Raw genomic sequence first — 19,415 nt, 5'->3', positions numbered from 1 at the left:
CGGGAGCGGGCGCGCGATGCCGTTTCGCTCCGCGCGCTGAACCATGCCGCACACACCTTTTTTGCCCCTTGATTGAAACGTCTGGAATGGCTGCAGGCACGCAAAAAATACAATTTATCTAGCGCAACGCTAATATTGGACGCTTGTTGGAGATGGCACGCGGCCCAAATTAATACTTCTGGCCTAGGATGTACGTTCCTGTTTTTCTTGTTCAAATCAAGCTACATGGGCGGTGATTCCTATTTTCCGCCCGTGCGCAGCCAACAGTCACGGCTTCATTAAAGTGATGATACAAATAGGCCAGCCTACTTGGAGGTGCAGCCTGTTTTGGAACCTTTTATATTCTTCCTCTTTTACATTTCTATTTCATGTTTCTATTTTCTTCTTATTTCTTTAGTTTAACTTTTTCTCTTTTTCCATAAATTCCAAAATTTCTGAAATGTTCAGAATTTTATTTTTTAACTTTTCAAAAATGTTCAAAATTCCATTTTTTTACGATTTCCAAACTTTTTCATGGTTTCCAAATTTTGTTCACAGCTTCAGTACTATTCACTTTTTCGACAAATTTCGTCCATATTTTTAAAAATCACTTCAAAAAAGCACAATTCAAATAATTTGTTCAGCATATAAAATTGATTCGTGATTTTAGAAAATGCTAATATTTCATAAAAACAATATTTACCTTCCATATTGTTCGATTTTTCGAAATTTGATAATAATTGAAAAAATTTGCTCGGAATATTATTTTTAAAAACAATTCAAGTAAAAATCCTAATTTTATTTTATTTTCATGTTTCCATAAATAGTTCACTCTTGAAGAGAATCATAACTTACGAATTATTCAGCTTTGAACAAATTTCACCTTTTCATATTTGGTGCACTTCTTTAAAAATATATTTACTTTTTAAAATATTATTTGAAATTTGTTCACTGTTTTCAAACATTGTCCTCCTTATTTATGGACTTTGCTTCACATATTTTTCCAAGAAATGTTGATTTTTTAACGGACCTGTCGTTGTCGTTAGGGCTTTAACATTTGCGCCACATGTTGGACCTCCCAGCTCTTTGGTTGACTAATTACCTACTCCCTCCGTCCTAAAATAAATGCCTTAATCTTAGTACAAGTTTGTATTATAGCTAGTATAAAATTGAGACAGTTATTTTGAGACAGAGGGAGTACATTGTCATCTAGCCTTGGGTCTGGAGTTGTACGAAATTTATTATTCGACGCCGGTTACATAGGTTGACTTACTCTGGAACAGCCCATATAAACCGGTGCACACCCGTCGCCCTCCTCTGGGACGGCCAATGTCCCTTTTTCTGTTACTAGCAAAAGATCCCGTGCGTTACAACGGAAGCAAACCATACAACACGTCTTAACCTAATAATCATGATTTGAGATCTTTATTTAAACTTACTGCGTAAATAGAATTTAAAAAATGTTAAATAAGTAAAATAACATCATATTTAGATTATACACATCACTTTAGATTCAAATTACATTATAAATATAAATTTAAAAATTAAATAGCTAAGATACATTAGATTTCGATTCAACACATTTTTTGAATGAAAGTTCATATGTAATAATTTAAAATTTGAGTTACATTTTAAAAGATATAATTATTTATAGTATTTGTTAATTATAATTGGACCGCGGATTAATTAACAACATGGATCGGTTTCGTTACGAAAAATGGATTGTACGCTATTGATTAAAATTACAGCATAAATATTTTTTAAAAATTATTAAATAAATAAAATAATATTATATTTAAATTGTGCGCATCACTATTGATTTAAATTACATTATAAACATAATTTTAAAAAATTAAATAGATAAACTAACATTATATTCAGACTTTACATATTTTTCTAATAAAATTTCATATATAATAATGTAAAATTGGAGTTACTGTTTAAAAGATATATTTTTTTAAAGTAGTTTGCACTTATAATTTAAGTACAGATTAATTAATTAAAACTGTAGGAGTGTTTTCGAAAACATACGGAAAATGATTGGTTTTTTTTACTCAAGTATGTACTGCGGGTTTATTTTATGTAAACTGAAGGAGGTTTCTACAAAAAATCCAGAAAACGATTCGTTCTCTCACTGTGTTATGTACTGCGGGTTGATTTTGAGAAAGCACAGGGGGTTTCCTGTAAAAACGAAAAAAACGATTCATCTCTTACTTAAATCTAGACTGCGGGTTGATTTTGAGAAACGCCAGGGGGTTTTCTGCAAAACGACCACGACGGACGAAAGAAGCACTGCGTGCTTTATTATTATTATTATTATTATTATTATTATTATTATTATTATTATTATTAATAATATGGAAAGCACTTCCCTACGTCCGGCTGATAACGTGTAAGCGTCCGCCTCCTCTGCTGCCAACCACGTGTCCTGTGACATCCATTGTTTGTTCATCGTCCTGCCTTCACGTGTCCTGGCGCACGAACTGCATCATCCATTGACCCATCTCCTCGAGGTACGTTGTACAGTTTCTGCAACTTATCTATGTTGCACAAATTTTCTGCAACTAGACCTTTGTTGCAAAAAAATATAAATGTTTATGTAACATGATTTCTACTGTAAAAAATATTACAAATATTTCTGCAACATGATCTTTGTTGCAGAAAATATTCTATAACAAACATGGTTGCAAAAAAGAATTATACAGATGTTTTCGCAACACGATCCTTGTTGCAAAAAATATTTATATAACAAATTTTGTTTCAAAAAATATTCTACTTATGTTTCCATAATAAACTCTTTGTTGCAGAAAATATTTTACACGTATTTCTCCTGCAGATCTTTGCACGACGCAGATCTGTAGAGGCTCGGACGAAGCAATGGTTTCTGCAACAAAATCGTCGTTGCGGGAATTAATGAGTAGGGGAGAGGACAAATAAGGCGTGGCAGGAAATTGATCGGATGACTGCCCACGGTAGATCCAACGGCCATCGAGGTGGTGGACGTATAGTACACGTCCGTCAGTGGACGTGTAGCAGTTCCCTAATAATATATAGGGAGAGAGGAGAGGAAATCCATTGAAATGTGCGATCGACTTGGTTTGAACTCGCAATCGTAAATTATAAGGGAACAACAGTAATCACTCGACTATCTTACCTGGTCGCATACACTTACTTTTGTTTTCCTCTTTATTTATTTATTCTGTTCAAGTTTATTTTTTCTTGATTCATTGGTTAACTTCTGAATGTTTTTATCCAGTCTTAATTTTTCTCTTGTTTTCTTAAATGCGCTCTTAGTTTCCAAATTTGTGAACTTCAAAAAAACAACTGATAATTTTTTTGAATTTGCAAACTTTTTCTTCAAATCATTGAACTTTTAAAAAAAATCATGTAGTTTCTATTGAAATTCGTGAAATCTATCCAAATTACAAAATATATTTTTCACATATGACTATTTGTTTTCCAAAATTTATGAACTTTTCAATTTGGTGATTTTTGTCAAAGTTCGATTAACTTTTGGAAAAAGATTCTGTTCAACCAACCGATCTAGTGCGGGGCATCCGTCACCTCCTTCACTCGACGTGTGGCCTACTGCGTCACGTACGTTTGTGATCTATCTCCGCAACAACGCTGTTGTTGCAGAACAGTCACAGTGAACGACGACTGCATAAGTGCGCGAGCGGTCGAAAATGTCATAATTTTTGCAACATGGGTCAAAAAATTAAATGCGACGAATATACTATTGCAAATTTCCAATAAGAATTCTGTTACAGAAAATTAGAAAAGAAGAAGCTGTGCAACATGTGTCTTGTTACAGAAAATTTTAAAAAAGGAAGTTTTACAAGAAAGATCTTGTTGGAGATATACTGCAATAAGAGTCTTCTTGTAGAAAAAAGAAGAAACGCTACAGACAACTCCATCAGCAGATCAAGTGACTCGCGAGGCAGATGTCATCAGAAGAAAGAGGAAGTTTCTGCAACGCAGTCGTTGTTTTAGAAATTGTTTCTGCAACACGGTTGTTGTTTAGAAATTAATGAATGGGAGAGGGGACAAGCGAGACATGTGATAAGATCGATCAACGGCTGTCTGTGGGTAGGTCCAACGATCAGCAAGGTGGCAGATGTATAGTGCACGTCAGTTGGTGGACACCTAGCAGCCCCCTTAACTTTTTCCAAATTTTATGAACTTTACTTTTAAAATGGTGACCTTTATTTTCAAAATGTGATGAACCGTTTTCCATTTTTTTTGAATTTTTTTCATTATCGAAGAATAAATTTCAACTTGCTGATTTGTTTCCGAAATTGATGGACTTTTCAAAATTAATAAAAAATTTAATTATATTTTTGCAGCAAGTGAACCAGTTTTTTTTTCAGGGAACAGAGCGATTCCCAAGCAAACTGAATCGTCCTGTTGGCCGACCCACATGGTGGCGTACGGTGCCCTTTCTCCTAACCGATGTTGAAGGCGAAAATGTTTGGAATACGGAATTGGTTTTGCAATTTTAAAAGAATATTCACTTTAGAAAAATGTTTGAAAAAAATTACAATTCATGAAGTATTCACGTTTCTGAAATAACATATATTCATCATTCATATTAATTCACTTCTTCAAAAATTTGGTTCCATTCTAAATTGGTCACTATTTTCAAACATTGTTCTTATTTTTAAGAAATTTTGTTCACATATGTTTTCAAGAAATGTTGATTTCTTTTTTTAAATGAATACTGGTACAAATGCCCGTGCGTTGCACCAGGCGAAGAAAGAGGCACAAACAGCTTTATATTTCATTGTGCACCATTTTATATATCCAATTTTAATAGACATCGGTAATAAGGTAAAAGTGATTATTGCTTTTTGTAAAATCAAGTTTGGACGTGAAGAACCAACTTAGCGTTCTTCATCATATGGAAGAGAAGTTTTGCATGGAATAATTTGTCAATGGTTTTTTTTGTAAACATGAAAATTTCCTTATTTTTAATAGAAGTTAAGGTTTACATCAAAATTGGAACACTTCTTTAATAATCTTAAATGTTTATGAAAAGCAGAACATTTCTCTAAAAAAACATCCTTCAACAGATGTTTTTTCTTTAAAGAATGTTTTAATTTTTTTGTACATTTTAAAATAATTTTTTAGTAAAAATGGATTTTTTAGAATTCTTATGATTTTAAAACAAGTGCAAACATATTTTTTTGAAACACAATTGTGTGAACATGTGTAAAACCATGAATTTTTTTAAACTAATGTCACGAAAAATAGGGAAAGTTACAATCTCATAAATAGGTGATACAACATAGTGCCGCAATCCTAGCAAAAGGGCCCGTGCGTTGCATCGGGTGTAAAAAAATAAATATAGGCTTAGACACCTGAAATAATACCACTAAAAACCACATTGCAATGGGCTCGTGCGTTGCGCCGGGTGTAAATAGCTTCAGATATATTTCACTTAGCTAGAAAAATAATAGGAAACTAAAAATAAAATAAAATCGATGGTCATGGCTGGCTGTCAATTAGTGTTAGTGTTGTACACCAAAAAACAAGAAAACTTGCTACTTAAACTGCTTCTTGGAAATAACCAACAACTTACTAAGAAGAAGTAATAGATGCAACAATTGGAAATATAAATTTTATCTTAGGACCGGAAAAAGGATTTGCTCCTGACTTATGAACTTGTATCTATATGTTTGCATTAGGCGCCTGGGTGCTAGGATGGTTATGCTTTAGACTTTCACAAGCATATTCATTCATGTCCACAACCCATTTCTACACAAGAACAACATTAAGATTGTCAGTTATGATACCTTCAGGGTCAGCTAAAGTATTAAGACGTCATAGTCACAAAACGTACAATATTTAGATTTATGCCGGACAATGTAGCACCCAGGCAAAGCCCGGTTGACATGGCACCACATCCAGAGTAAAGATCCAGCAGAGTTGCTGTTTCCCTTCGTGCACCAGATGATGCCGCAGGGTCAGCCACTGGTTTCCCCTCTTCACAGGAAATATCTGATGCTACTTCACTGTCTGTTGCACCATCATTTTCTACAACAGAATAAACATGACATGATTTTTCATGGTATACAATGTTTATCAATACTGTCATGTACAAGTTGTACTAATTGAGATGTATTAAATCAGTACTGTCCTGTACAAGTTCAATTAAGTTCATGATCACGCCATCCAAGTCTATATATCTTTTAAGATGCTTACAAGTAATAAAAAATAAACTAAGTGGTATACATATTATGATTGCAACAGATCTAAGTAATTCCAGAGATGGTTACCTGCTGGAATAGTTTCAAATGTTGAATATGCAACCGAGTAAGACATTTCGTAATACAAATCAGAATTTGATATTAACTGATCTCTTTCTTGAGGTGTCTTCTGTAAATGTTTCACAAAATAACAACAAAAAGATCAGTAGTAGCATGACAACTACTATGTGGTAAAAATTATTTTGCTTGAAAGAAAGAACAAATAACTTACACTTGGATCAACATAAATGATATTTACTTTAGAAATTATTGACTCAATGACATTGTCATTCTTTTCCTCTGAAAGGAATACACGCTTTGGGTCATGATTATGATCATGGACATCCAGCAACTCCTGTGAGATAAACTGCAAATTTGCCTTAGGCAGGTGCTGAATTGTTGTTTAGGAAAAAAACACCTCCACGACACATACCGTATCTTCCACACGGAAAAACCAACAACATGTGAAATATAATCCATTATCTGTCCCTTCAAAAAACTCTGTAATCCGGCCAATGTAGTTTTCCTCATTCGGACCAGCCTGCAGTCACTCAAAATAATAGCATGATTAGAAAACTTCGTTAAAAAAGAGCTTGTTAGAAGGCGAATGCAAAGAAAATGATAACATACAAACTATTTTGAACTATACCGTTCATGCAAACGAAAAAAAACTTGAACATTATACATGACATTTCTTAAAATTCGAAGAAACACAGATCAGATTCACACATACTAATATGGGACAATAAATTTAAACATTTTAAATGAAGGATGAACACGAGAAAAGAGAGATGTATGGTGCGAAATCAGGAAGAAACCACTTAATAGCTAGAAGGATCAAGATATAATTTAAGAACACATGACCACAGAGTGAATTCAAACACGTGAAAAAGGTTAACAAAATCTTTCAGAGTAAATGATAAAGCCTCTCGGTATATATGGTGCAAGAGGGGCCAGAGAAGACAAACTTGTAGTCCTAATGTACTAACCTAGAACCTTGACAATCAACAATCAATAAATTCAGAAGTTGATTTATTACATGCACGTCTTTAATCACGCACCATGCATCATCTAACAGAATTTAGTTTATATGCAAATTTTATTGGTATACATAGTACAGTATCCTGAGTGAATGCATTTTGTTGTCACAAATTGAATGTGGAAGCTAACAGCATGCCAGAAACAAAAGAAGCACAACATTTCATCAATCAACTTAGCCAAAATGGCAACACAAACTGTATTAATCATGTTAATACGCTGCAATCATGTACAAACCTTCTAGCTAAGAAGATAATGGCAGTACATTAATAATCGGTACAAGTAATAAATATAGTGAACGAACTAAGTAATAACCATTAGAACTCAGTGCAAATGGTTCACCTTCACATAGACATCATCACTGAGCTTGAAGATTGCGTCATCCACACAAGCAGATGTATAGTGGCATCGCGCAGCGATTTCCTCCTCCGGATCATTAGATCTGCATGCACAAATGGACGATCCGGTTCACATGTTAAAAACAGCACAAAATTAGCCCCATTTACAACAATGTGAGATCATCAAGAGCGAAACAAGACATACCGCCTAGCGTGCGAATCGGAAACCTGCGGCTCAAAGTAGAGGAAATGTTTTCAGTCGGGATTTCCAACGCATGCATGAAAGAATAAGATGATGCGCGCTTGCTGCTCCCGGCTAATCAACTAACTTCCGGTGGTTCTCTCCATGCTGTTGGCCCTGGCGCTCTCGCACATCTTCTCGATGATGTGCCTGCCCTTCTTCTTCGCCTGACGCCGCTTCTCCTCCAGCTTGTCCCCCATCTTCTTCCCCAGGTCCATCATCCGGCTCCGCCTCTCGCTCTTCCGCTTTGCGTCATCTCCAACAGAGGCCGCTGCTGCCGCACCGCCTGCTGCTGCTGCTGCTGCTGCTCCCCCGCGGGTATGATGGCCCTCAGGCAGGTGTACAGAGGGGAGCCCGCACTGCTCTCTGAAGTGGCGCCCTCCTGGAGCCTCTCCGTGGCCAGCAGCAGGCGGTCCGGGAGTTGTGCACGCACCGCTCCTGAGGACCAACCACATCTCTGTCTCCCCTGCCGACCAATCAACCACGCCCCGCGCCACCGCACACGCCGCCTTCTTCCCCCTCATCCATCCACCCGCGCGATCCTCCTTCTCCTCCTTCCGGTCGCCATGACCAGCCGCGCCGGAGACCGCGCCCTCCCGGCCAAACCCGATCCGGAGGTGCCGTCCCACATGAGCGCTCACGACTTCCCGGCCGACCTCCTACGGGCGGTCCTGCACCGGCTCCCGCCCGCGGACGTCGCGCGGGCGGCCTGCGTCTGTCGCCTCTGGCGCGCCGTCGCCTCCGACCGCGCCGTGCTGGAGGCCGCCTTCCGCGCGCCATGGGGCGTGCGCCGCGTCCTCGGCGACCCGGCCACCAGGGCCTTCTGGCGCGCCGCATCCCTCGCCCGCGTGGTCCGAGTCACCGTCGCCGACGTTGACGTAGAGCACGTCGGGGCGGGCGTGCGCCAGCGCACGGCCTCCAGCGCATGGCCCAGCTCCCCCGCCGCGGCCAGCCGCCCCTGTGGTGGAGAACGCGCACGGATAAGGGACCGGTGGTGGAGAACATAAGGGGGTTTTCTGTAAAATGCAAAAAACGATTCGTTTTTTGACTCAAAAAGGACTGTGGGTTGAATACTAGAAAAGCGATGGGTGTTTTTGTAAAATAACCGCGACGGACGACAGAAGCGCTCCACGCTTTATTATTACTAGTAGAAGTGCCCGTGCGTTGCACCGGGTTAGGTTATTGATATTTAGATCATGAATTTTGTATTTGAAAAGCTCCGTCCTCACTCTTTGTCGACATCTACTTCAGCTCCACACCGTCATCGAAGTACAAGTAGAGATGCAAACATATGAACTTTCATACAAATAGAGTGAAACTTCATACAGATTGGTCATATAGTTACCACAAGACCATCATGAGAGTTCTACTTATTTTATCTCTACAAACAACATGAAGGGAAAAAAAGAGACACACATTGATGCCAGTGTGAGCAGACTCCTCCCTGGACCACAGCCCGTACCCCCTCGCGTCGCTCCCGTGGCGACCGAAAGATCATCACACCCCATAACCTATTACACGAGTAGTTGTTTGATTTATGTCCCACATTAAACAGATAAAATGTTTCTGTTCACGTGAGCAAACGGCTAGAATAAACCTCATTAAAATAGCATGAGTGATTTATCCAAGGGCAAATAGTAGCTAAAACAAATAGTAGTGGCGGAAGAACAAGAAATAAGGAAATGAAGAGATTATACTTGTGAGTGCACGGAAGATTATTCCAAAGGAAGTACTTTCTTTTAGCCAATCGCTCAAAGCAAAAGATTAGTGCAATGGGTAAGAAGTACACAGCTTCACAGAATATCTAGTTTTTGTAAATCATGTTGTTAGAGCATATATCTCCATATGTGGTTTTGGTAATTGATGACAATTCCTATGGACTAATGGTTGCCTTAAGTTATGGCTGTCCTGAATCCAACAAGCTTGGGTTTGCTCGATTCGGAGCTCGTATGCGAAAGTTATGGCTGTTTCAGTGGCGAGCGGTAGTACCGCTGGAGTTGGCGGTAGTACCGCTGGCCCTAGCGGTAGTACCGCTCTAGGAGCTTAGTACCGCCTGCCTAGCAGTTGTTCGTGGACGGACCTTTTTGCGAAGACTTTCTTGGCGGTGGAAGTGCCGTTGCACTACCAGGGGCCCAGCGGTAGTACCGCTGGAGTGCCAGCGGTAGTACCGCTGGAGCTCGGGCAGAAAGTGGGGGTAACGGTCTGATTCCTTCCCCCACTATATAAAGGGGGTCTTCTTCCCCCTTGGTCTTAGTCATCCGTTGAGCTCTTGTTCTACCTCCATTGTTGACATTCTTAGAGCTTGATTACTCTCTATCCCTCCAATGAGTCTTGCTTGTTCTTGAGGAAAAAGAGAGAGGAGATCTAGATCCACATCTCCACCAATCACTTTCTCCTCTATGTGAGGGGAACCCCTTGGATCTTGATCTTGGAGTTCTTTGTGAGTTCCTTGTTCTTCCTCTCATATTTCTCCATAGCTTTTGTTGTTGTGGAGGGATTTGAGTGTGAGGGACTTGACCACTTCGTGTGTTCTTGCCATTGCATTAGTTGCATCGGTTTGAGTTCTCCACGGTGATACGTGGAAGTGAGAAGTTGAGAAGCTTACTACGTTTGGTACTTAGTACCCTTGATATTGTTCTTCGTGGATGCTTTGGCGTCCTAGAAGCTTGGTGGTGTCTCGGAGCTCAATCATTGTGGTGTGAAGCTCCGGGAAGCGTCGGGGTCTCCAATTAGGTTGTGGAGATTGCCCCGAGCAATTTGTACGGGTACCGGTAACCGCCCCCAAGGGTTGCCACGTGTACGGGTTCGGTGACCGCCCCCAAGGGTTGCCATTTGTACGGGTTCGGTGACCGCCCTCAAGGGTCCCTTAGTGGAATCACGGCATCTTACATTGTGCGAGGGCGTGAGGAGATTACGGTGGCCTTAGTGGCATCTTGGGGAGCATTGTGCCTCCACACCGCTCTAACGGAGATTAGCATCCGCAAGGGTGTGAACTTCGGGATACATCATCGTCTCCCCGTGCCTCGGTTATCTCTGACCCGAACCCTTTACTTATGCACTTTACTTTGTGATAGACATATTGTTTATTGTAATATATCTTGCTATCACTTAGTTGTTTATCTTGCTTAGCATAAGTTGTTGGTGCACATAGGTGAGCCTAGTTGTTTGTAGGTTTTGTGCTTGACATATTAAAGGTTAGTTTTATTCCGCATTTGTTCAAGCCTAAACCTTAACTATTTTAAAGCGCCTATTCACCCCCCTCTAGGCGACATCCACGTCCTTTTCACATGTGCTCTATAATTTTTTGAAATGTGCCACTATAATTGTACAAAAATCTTGCTTATGAAATACGCCACTGTAATTGTTCAAAAATCTTGCCATTGTAAATGTGCCACTACAATCAGCATAGAGATAACAAACCGGACATGACACTGGAGAAAAGGTTCTATCACAAACTGGCATCAGTCTGCCCACGCACTGGAGGTGATAACAACATCACCCCGCTAGATTTTGCCAGCCCTCCGAAATTTGACAACAGCTATTACAAGTTGATAGTGGAGGGAAGAGGACTTCTTAACTCAGATCAGGTTCTGTGGACCGGAAAGGACCCGAAAATAGCACACCTGGTCAAAAGTTACGCAGAAAATGAGTCCTTGTTCTTTGAACACTACGTGAACTCGATAATCAAGATACATAATATCAACAAGGCAGGATTGAAAGAACCACACCAGTCTCAGATTATATGTATACGCATTTTACTTTCCCAGGAGCTATCTATTACTAATTCTGCAAAAAAAATGCAGGGGACTAATTCTGCAAATGCAGTCATGGCAAAAGTAATTACCATCTCTGCAATCCAATGTTGGCAATTGCATTCCGCCCTAATTCACACAAACACTTTGAAACCAAAAGCACCCAGAGCCAAAATTTGACTTCGTTTATCTATTGTTGGCTTACTGGATTCAGTATCCATCTAATATCCTCAAAGGATGAGGTTGTTGGGAAGTTCTATGTGAATCAGAGCCTGCTCCAAAGTATGTTGTGCAGTGATCCTACAATTGAGAAGAAAGCTACATTTTGTAATATGTATTATTAAAGAACTGATAGAACATACAGTTTTCTCTAATGCAATGAATTTTTCAACCATTACCAATGCGCACACCTTTGATGGTTCAACTCACATTAACCATGTAAATGTTCAGAGCAGTGGGGTACCTCGCTGTCAAACCTCGCTGTCGGCCATCAGAGAAACTTCGAGTTATGCCTCACCGTCCAAAGTGTCCGCACGACCCCACCACCCTCTCATTTTCCTTCTTCTCTACTCTCTCCCTTTTTGAATTCTTCTCTCTTGTAGGGAAGCAACTCATATGACTCTCTATACAGGCAAATAGCTCAACAATACTGGTGAGACTGAATGTGCAAACTACAGGAGCACCGAGATACAGGGATATTACTATTGGTGGCGACTATCAAGACTGATGTTTCAGCAATACAGTAAGAGGTGGTACTGTATAATACAAGTTGGTTCAAGCCAGGGCTCAATGTGGTTATGAGACAAATCAAAGCAAGGATTGCACATTGAAATGAAGTGCTAAACATGTGTAAGAGTCAATTGAGTTCCAAAGAATATTCCTCTTGAAATAGTACCTGCACCATTAGCCAGAGGGGAATCCCTTGTTGCTCCTGAATACGGAGAAAGCTCGACCAGATTTATTGAAACATGAAATTCCTTCGATGTCCATGCTTCTGTATCTTGGACAGATCCTAAATACTTTCAGAAGATATAGAAGATGCAGAAATATGAGATTCAGATTTTCAAGTTCCATCTCGAGGACCATCCACAGCAGGCACAATATGTGGTGCCCCAGCAAAGTTTTGTCGACACATTCAGATATGTGGACAACATGCATGCCACCTTCCTGTCAAATGGCAGCAAACTGAGACACGGTGAATAACACAAAGGAGGAGGCAGAAAAAGTGTGCCTAATTTACACAAGCAATTACATAACATCTCATAATCAAGAGTTGTTACTGCATTATAGTTGTCAATATATATGAAACAAATGTATGGTGAGTAGAAGGCCGTCCGTCGAAAGAATTAACATCCCAAAAGGGCCACCAGCTTTCCCCCAAAAAGGGGAGATCCGCTGATTACTGCTCACGGAAACATCCGACCATATGGTCAAGTCGTCCGCCTATCTTTCTTCTCATTTGTTTCCGACATTTACTATGATAAACTTTTAAGAGTAAAGGATTTATAAATCATTATCATTTTATAATTAATCTGAGGCAATGAAATTTCTAATGCTGAAGTAGTACAAGTGAAAAAGAATGTTCAGCATTGTGCAAAGGCCCTCATATCATCAGCATCGATTTTATCTGTTCTGGAGACATAATCTTCCAAATCAACCTCGACACTCAAGTTCATCTTAGCATACAAATCTAAAAGAAAGAGATCATCCTAATTATGAGATGTGAACAAAACATAATCTCGGAAAGCATCAATAAACTAATATATCAATAGTCAAATTGAGCAGACCACTCACTGCAGCCACTGCGATGCTCCTGGTCGCTGGAGTGCTGGAGGTCGGATCGAAGGCGTGGCGATGGTGGACCATGACCAGTACAGGTCGGTGGACTCCGTCCTGAGCCATTCGCATGCATCCACGATTGTGCACGTGTACCTCCGACCCTGCACCCTCTCCTTTTCCCACTTCTCTGCTCTCTCCCTTCCTGAAATCTTCTCTCGCAGGGAAGCAACCAGCCGACGGATCCCACCTCCCCTCACTGGATCTGGTCCACCACGAGCACCAAGGCGCCCTTACTCCACGCTCCTTCTCCGCCTCGTCTCCAGCAAGCCCACGCCGCGCCGCGTGCTCGCGGCCGGCGCTGGCAGCTGACGTACGCACCTGAACTTGTTCGGCTGTCCCCTCTTCCACCCTCCATCAATGCACACGAGCGCAACAAGGATGGCCTACCTTGCCTGAGCACGCACCCACGGCATCTACCTTCTCGTCCCCCACCGCGGATTTAGCCGTCTCCGTCGTCGTCGACAAGGGCACCGCCCCTCATCTTCTCGTCCTCGTTGCGACTGGATAGAGGATTGCGGGTTGAATAGTGTGAAACAAACGGATTTTTTTGTAAAACTGAAACGGTATCACAGACATCCACTTACAAAAGGACTGCGGGTTGAATACCATGAAACACAGGGACTTTTTTGCAAAATAGCCAAGAACGTACGACAGAAGCACTACATGCTTTGTTATTAGGGGAGAAGGGAGATGCCATTGTAGTTAGGACTTTAAAATTAGCGCTGCCTTTTATACATCCCCAGCTCATAGGTTGAATTTTTGGCATTGTTACTATCTTTCATGTTACTATCTTTCATATTAATCATCTGATGTAGTCGATGTTCATATAACATCACTTTAAAAAAACAACACAACATATCTTCCGAACATTGAATGGTAATCAACTTCACATGATTAATATGAATAATATTACACCTAGGAGGGGGGATGTATTAACGAAAGTGGCTGACCTTATTGATCCAGTTACAAATTTTTGGCATGAGGATTTGGTAAGAAAAATATTGTGGCCAATCGATGCTCAAAGAGTCCTGTCGATTCCCCTCCCATGAATAATATGCAGGACTTTATTGCTTGGAGTTATACTAAGAATGGTTTGTTCACTGTAAGATCAGCTTATATTGAGGAATGGAATAAACAACACGGACGGAAACTGGAATATTCAAACGGCATGGGGAGAAGTAATGTCAATCCTATTTGAGGCAAGATTAAGAAAGTAGCTTGTCCAGCGTAGGTTAAAAAAGTTATCTGGTGTACGCTCCACGAAACTCTTCCGTGTTGGGTTACACTCGCTAATAGACACATAAAAACTTCGTCGGTCTGTCCAGCATGTGCGAATGGACCAGAGGATACTAAACACGTCATGTTTTTATGTCAGAAGGCTAAAAAGGTGTGGGAAAGTTTGGGGCTGTATGAAATGATTAAAAAAATAGCATGGTGGACTGTACAGGAGAGGCAACTCTTGAAGTGTTACTACTTATGTCTAATCAAGATCTATCTATGGTGGGTTGCCAGAATGGAAGGGAGTTTATCACTATCACCACATGGTATCTATGGTGGAATAGAAGGAAGCTTGTTCACGAGGGAAAGTCGGAAGAGGCTTCCCAAATCTCGATGGGGATATAGGCTATAACGACAAACTACATAAACGTCCACTTACCAAAAGCGAAGAAGAAGAGCGAAGGATGAAGTAGACCTCCAAATGGGTTTGTTCAATTAAATGTGGATGCTTCTTTTGATCACGATCAGCTAAGGGGCACAACGGCTGCTGTTATCGGGGATGACAAAGGAAACTTCATTGTAGGATCAAACTAGAAGATTGATTGTCGTGGAAATGCCCTAGCCGCGGAAGCATTAACACTTAGGTTTGGCCTTTCATTGGCACAAAAAATGAGGATGCAATCGGCTTATTATCAATTCTGACAATATGAAAGTAATTGAAACAATGAACAACAAAGGATACTCTGTAGGAGCGGTGGCTGAAATCTTTGAGGATTGTTTTTTATGGCTTCTGATTTTCCTTTTACTAGTTTTGAGCATTGTAATAGAGAAGCGAACAAGGTAGCTCATGAGCTCGCTAGACTAGCAAAAAGTTTTGGTACGATGGAGTGGATTGAGGAGCCTTTGGAAAATATTGTACCTAATCTTATAGACGATGTAACAATTATTTAAAATTAATAAAGTTGATGATGTTTTTTTAAAACTTCACATGATTACTAGCAACAAGACTTCTCCCTTGCCCTCAAGAACTAAATGAACTAATCACATCAGATGATATGGATCATGATTAGCGGGTATAAATATGTGATTAACAATCTAAACATAACAATAGTCGTTTACCAATAAAACCCTAAACAACAACTATAAAATGTAATCAGCACATACAAGTACTCCCACGTACCAATTGAGATTTGGTACAAAGATTGAACACAAAGTAAGAACTAGGGTTTGGATATGAGGTGGTGCTGGTTAAGATGTTGATGAAAATCACCACGATGATGATTGGAGTGTTGGTGATGATGAATGCTTTGATTTTCCCTTCATGAAGGGAAGTTTCACTGAGAGAATCGATCCACCGGAGAACAAAAGTGCTCCGCCCAAATTTTGCCTCGCAGATGGCGACGATAAGTCTCGAGGATTTTTTGTGATTTTTCTAGGTCAAAATGGATTTAATATCCAAAGGGCATCGAGAGTGGAGCCACCACGATCCCACAGGCCGAGGGGCGCGTCTAGTTGGGGTGATCGCGTCACCAAACCATGTGGAGGCCTGGTAGGTCCCCTATGGTACTTCTTTGCTCCATAATTCTTCATATATTTCAAATTAATTCTTCAAAAAATCATGCTGCATTTGAATCTCCATATTTTCTTCTGTTGCATTTTAGCTCTAGATGTCCAACAATCCTCCTCTCCTTGTATTATTGCATCAGTGCATTAGAATCGCATCATGTTGTGAAATAATCATTGAAATATGATAAATTATAATAAAAAATAGTAATGCAAAATGGACATACCAGCCGTCAGTAAATGTGATGCACTTGTGGGGGTCGTGGGGCCCATCTAAGCCACATCATGTGAGTCACCATCTAGGACAACTTGATCATCCGACCAGATGAGTAGATCAGATGGTAATGGTGGAGAGTTTTACCCAGGTTCAAACCCTCGTAAGAGGTAATACCGTAATCATGCTCGTGTATATTGCTTGTGTGCAGGGCTTACAAATATCAAGGGATTGAGAAAAGCTATAGGGTTCAGTTGTATCTATTTGACTGGCCTAACCCCATCTTATATGGGTACCAGGATCAAGGATTACATGTTATGAGTCGATAAGGAGGAGTCTTCTCGAGGTTGGTTGCCTCGTCTTGTACTCCGAGTATTCCAAGGCCATGAGCCGGGTTTACTGACCCATGACATAACTGTCCTACGGGGCCCCAGGCTGGCCTAGCAGGTCGACCTTCGATAATGTGGCCATGAGCCGTGAAGGGCTGCCTCAGCGAAACATTGCCCTTTTGCATGGGTTGCGACTCTCTTTGTCACCTCGTGCCTAGGTAATGGGAGGCCCTTTGATGATGGTTGTGACTCTCCTAGTTCTTTAGGTGCTGAGTGATTCTAGAGCAGTAGGCGACTTCTTCGCTACGTCTTTTCAGTGTCGAAGCTCATTTTGACTAACCCAACAAGGACTGTTCTTCTCCTCTCGGTCTGCCTAGTGATGATTTGTGTTAATTCCTTGTTACCTCTTTGTGTGTGTCGGGTGCTTCCCTTTATAGCCAATGTGTTGTGTCCCTCTCATGTTTATTAAAATTAAAATGGTTTACCCTGGTTTTTGCCAGCCATGGCAACTTCAACTGTAATAATAGTTGGAACCACAAACATGTCAAGTATGTATATTTATGTGTGCTAGCGAAAATACAAGTTGACGCAAACACCATGCATGACCACGATTAGAAGATATACAAGCTATGATGAGAGCGATGTAGATGTATGAGAAAAAATACAACTTAGATAAAATGAATGAGCACGATTAAAAGAGATACACAAGCTATGATGAGAGTAACATAGATAAAATGATCTAGAAATTTTTTACGAGTGTGTCCCGATGAACATAGTATTTTAGATGTCCGGCAATAACACATATTAGAGAGATCAACGTGTGTAGAATTCTCGGACATTGCACTGACTGAATAATGTAAATGCAATATATGCCACTCATGATGAGGTCGATCGTGTAGAAAACTCATTGTTTCTATTTTATTCTCGGAGCTAACAAATTCCATATTCCCTCTATCCATATATAGGGTCTAATGCGTTTTTTGAGGCTAATTTTGATCCCATGCTAGAGCGATAATATATGACATGCAAGTTACATAAAGTATATCATTAAATTCATACGAGTCAATTACACGACAATTGCTTGAACTTGGCAAAAAAATCAGTTTGTTGGTGAAACTTACATCGTACATCGAACATGTGACAGAACTTGGCTTGGGCGTGCATGGTGCATCTACGGTACTAATCTTGTTTGTATACGCTTAGCATTGCTGACGAGGCGCGCTAACATGGCGTATGGCCCACTGCTAGCGACAAGAAAGGCGGGGATGGACGTGCGACCTGGGTTTTTGCGGAAAACACCCTAAGATATTTTCATCACAAAAGAGCCCCTTTATTTTTTTTTCTTAAAAAACAAGTGAGGCCCACCCATTAGGAAACAGGGGATAGACGTGCGACCTGGGTTTTCGCAAAAAACATCCTGAGATTTTTTTCATCACAAAAGAGCCCTTTTATTCTTTTCCTTAAAAAAATAAATGCGGCCTACCCGTTAGGAAACAGTGCGAAGGAGGAAACGATTCGAACACGCAACCTCATCCTAACGTTTTGTCTTGTTGGGATAGCTACATCTAGTGACCTAAATTTCCCCCCAAAAAACCTAATTGATCATTTGTCTCATCATATTTTTTGTCCATGTGGCATGCTTGTTACTATTTATGTTATTTTCGCTATAAGAGCCCGAGCAGCCTAAGCTCATGCAACAGATATAAGTTACTATACTAAAGTGGAAAGCTTTCTATTTTTCTGTTTTTTTTTATTTTTTTACCTTTTACTGTTCAATTACGTGGGCATCTGTGAATAGTAGTAGCTTTACATTTTTTTCCTTTACCTTTTACTGTTCAAATTATGTGTGTAGATGTGAATAGTAATAGTGAAAAGTACAAACAGAAACAGTGGACGAATGTGCCATCAACGAACAATGCCATTTTGAACAATGCATTCTGATTTATCTGATTTCCCCTTATTTTTCCAGCTTTCATAGGAGGAGAAAAATACGCACGTTAAAAAAGAACGAGCTTTTTACACATCATTTCTCTTTTCCTCATACATCATCGCGTCCTTATATAGAGGAGGGTTAGGATTTAAGGTTTGTGTATATATTAGTTCTCTTCGTCGGTGTACCGATGGAGAACCATCTCAATCGTCTCCTGATCTTTTCGGTGATGGTGCCGCCAAGGCACAAAAAAGTAGGCAGAAACAGTATATTTGCATCACCATTAATTTATTGGAAAAATAAGTTTTTGATCGATTACTATCCATTTTTACATCACGACATCAGCGAATAGTTCACTAAAAATTATCCCCGAAAAAACATAACAATATCTGAATGAACCCAGAATTACTATCTGAAACAATAAACAAGATAAACCGAAACAACAACCACGAATACCCTGAACAGAAAAACCAGTGAAACGGAACAACACCTGAATAAATTAGAAACTTTAACTCACTCGAACCATAAATCAAAATAGTAACCGAATTATAAACCAGAACAGTACACCCGAATAAACCGAAACAACATACCAGCCAGTTTGCTTAATTTGTTAAATCATTTAATGTTGGTTACGTGGCTACATAGATCATTGGGTAAAGATAGAATTCATGTTCTCTTGTTTATTTTATTTTATGATGTAATATATGTTGTTTTCTTGCTTATTTC

The 19,415-nt window shown here is 40.0% G+C and overlaps 2 long non-coding RNA genes across 2 annotated transcripts; both read right to left on the bottom strand.

Annotated features, from left to right (window-relative positions):
* Positions 1–11,167: 11,167 nt before the first annotated feature.
* Positions 11,168–12,482, bottom strand: LOC123428458. The gene is made up of 2 exons (XR_006622547.1): positions 12,060–12,482; positions 11,168–11,467 (listed from the first exon to the last, which is right to left on the bottom strand). It is a non-coding gene; the product is annotated as an uncharacterized LOC123428458 (long non-coding RNA).
* Positions 12,483–13,082: 600 nt separating this feature from the next.
* Positions 13,083–14,025, bottom strand: LOC123428459. The gene is made up of 2 exons (XR_006622548.1): positions 13,391–14,025; positions 13,083–13,286 (listed from the first exon to the last, which is right to left on the bottom strand). It is a non-coding gene; the product is annotated as an uncharacterized LOC123428459 (long non-coding RNA).
* Between the last annotated feature and the right edge of the window lie 5,390 nt (positions 14,026–19,415).

This window comes from Hordeum vulgare, chromosome 2H (genome assembly GCF_904849725.1).
Source record: "Hordeum vulgare subsp. vulgare chromosome 2H, MorexV3_pseudomolecules_assembly, whole genome shotgun sequence".
Taxonomy (NCBI): domain Eukaryota; kingdom Viridiplantae; phylum Streptophyta; class Magnoliopsida; order Poales; family Poaceae; genus Hordeum; species Hordeum vulgare.
The sequence above is the reverse complement of the archived record's forward strand: the minus strand, read 5'-3'. Positions and strand labels throughout refer to the sequence as shown.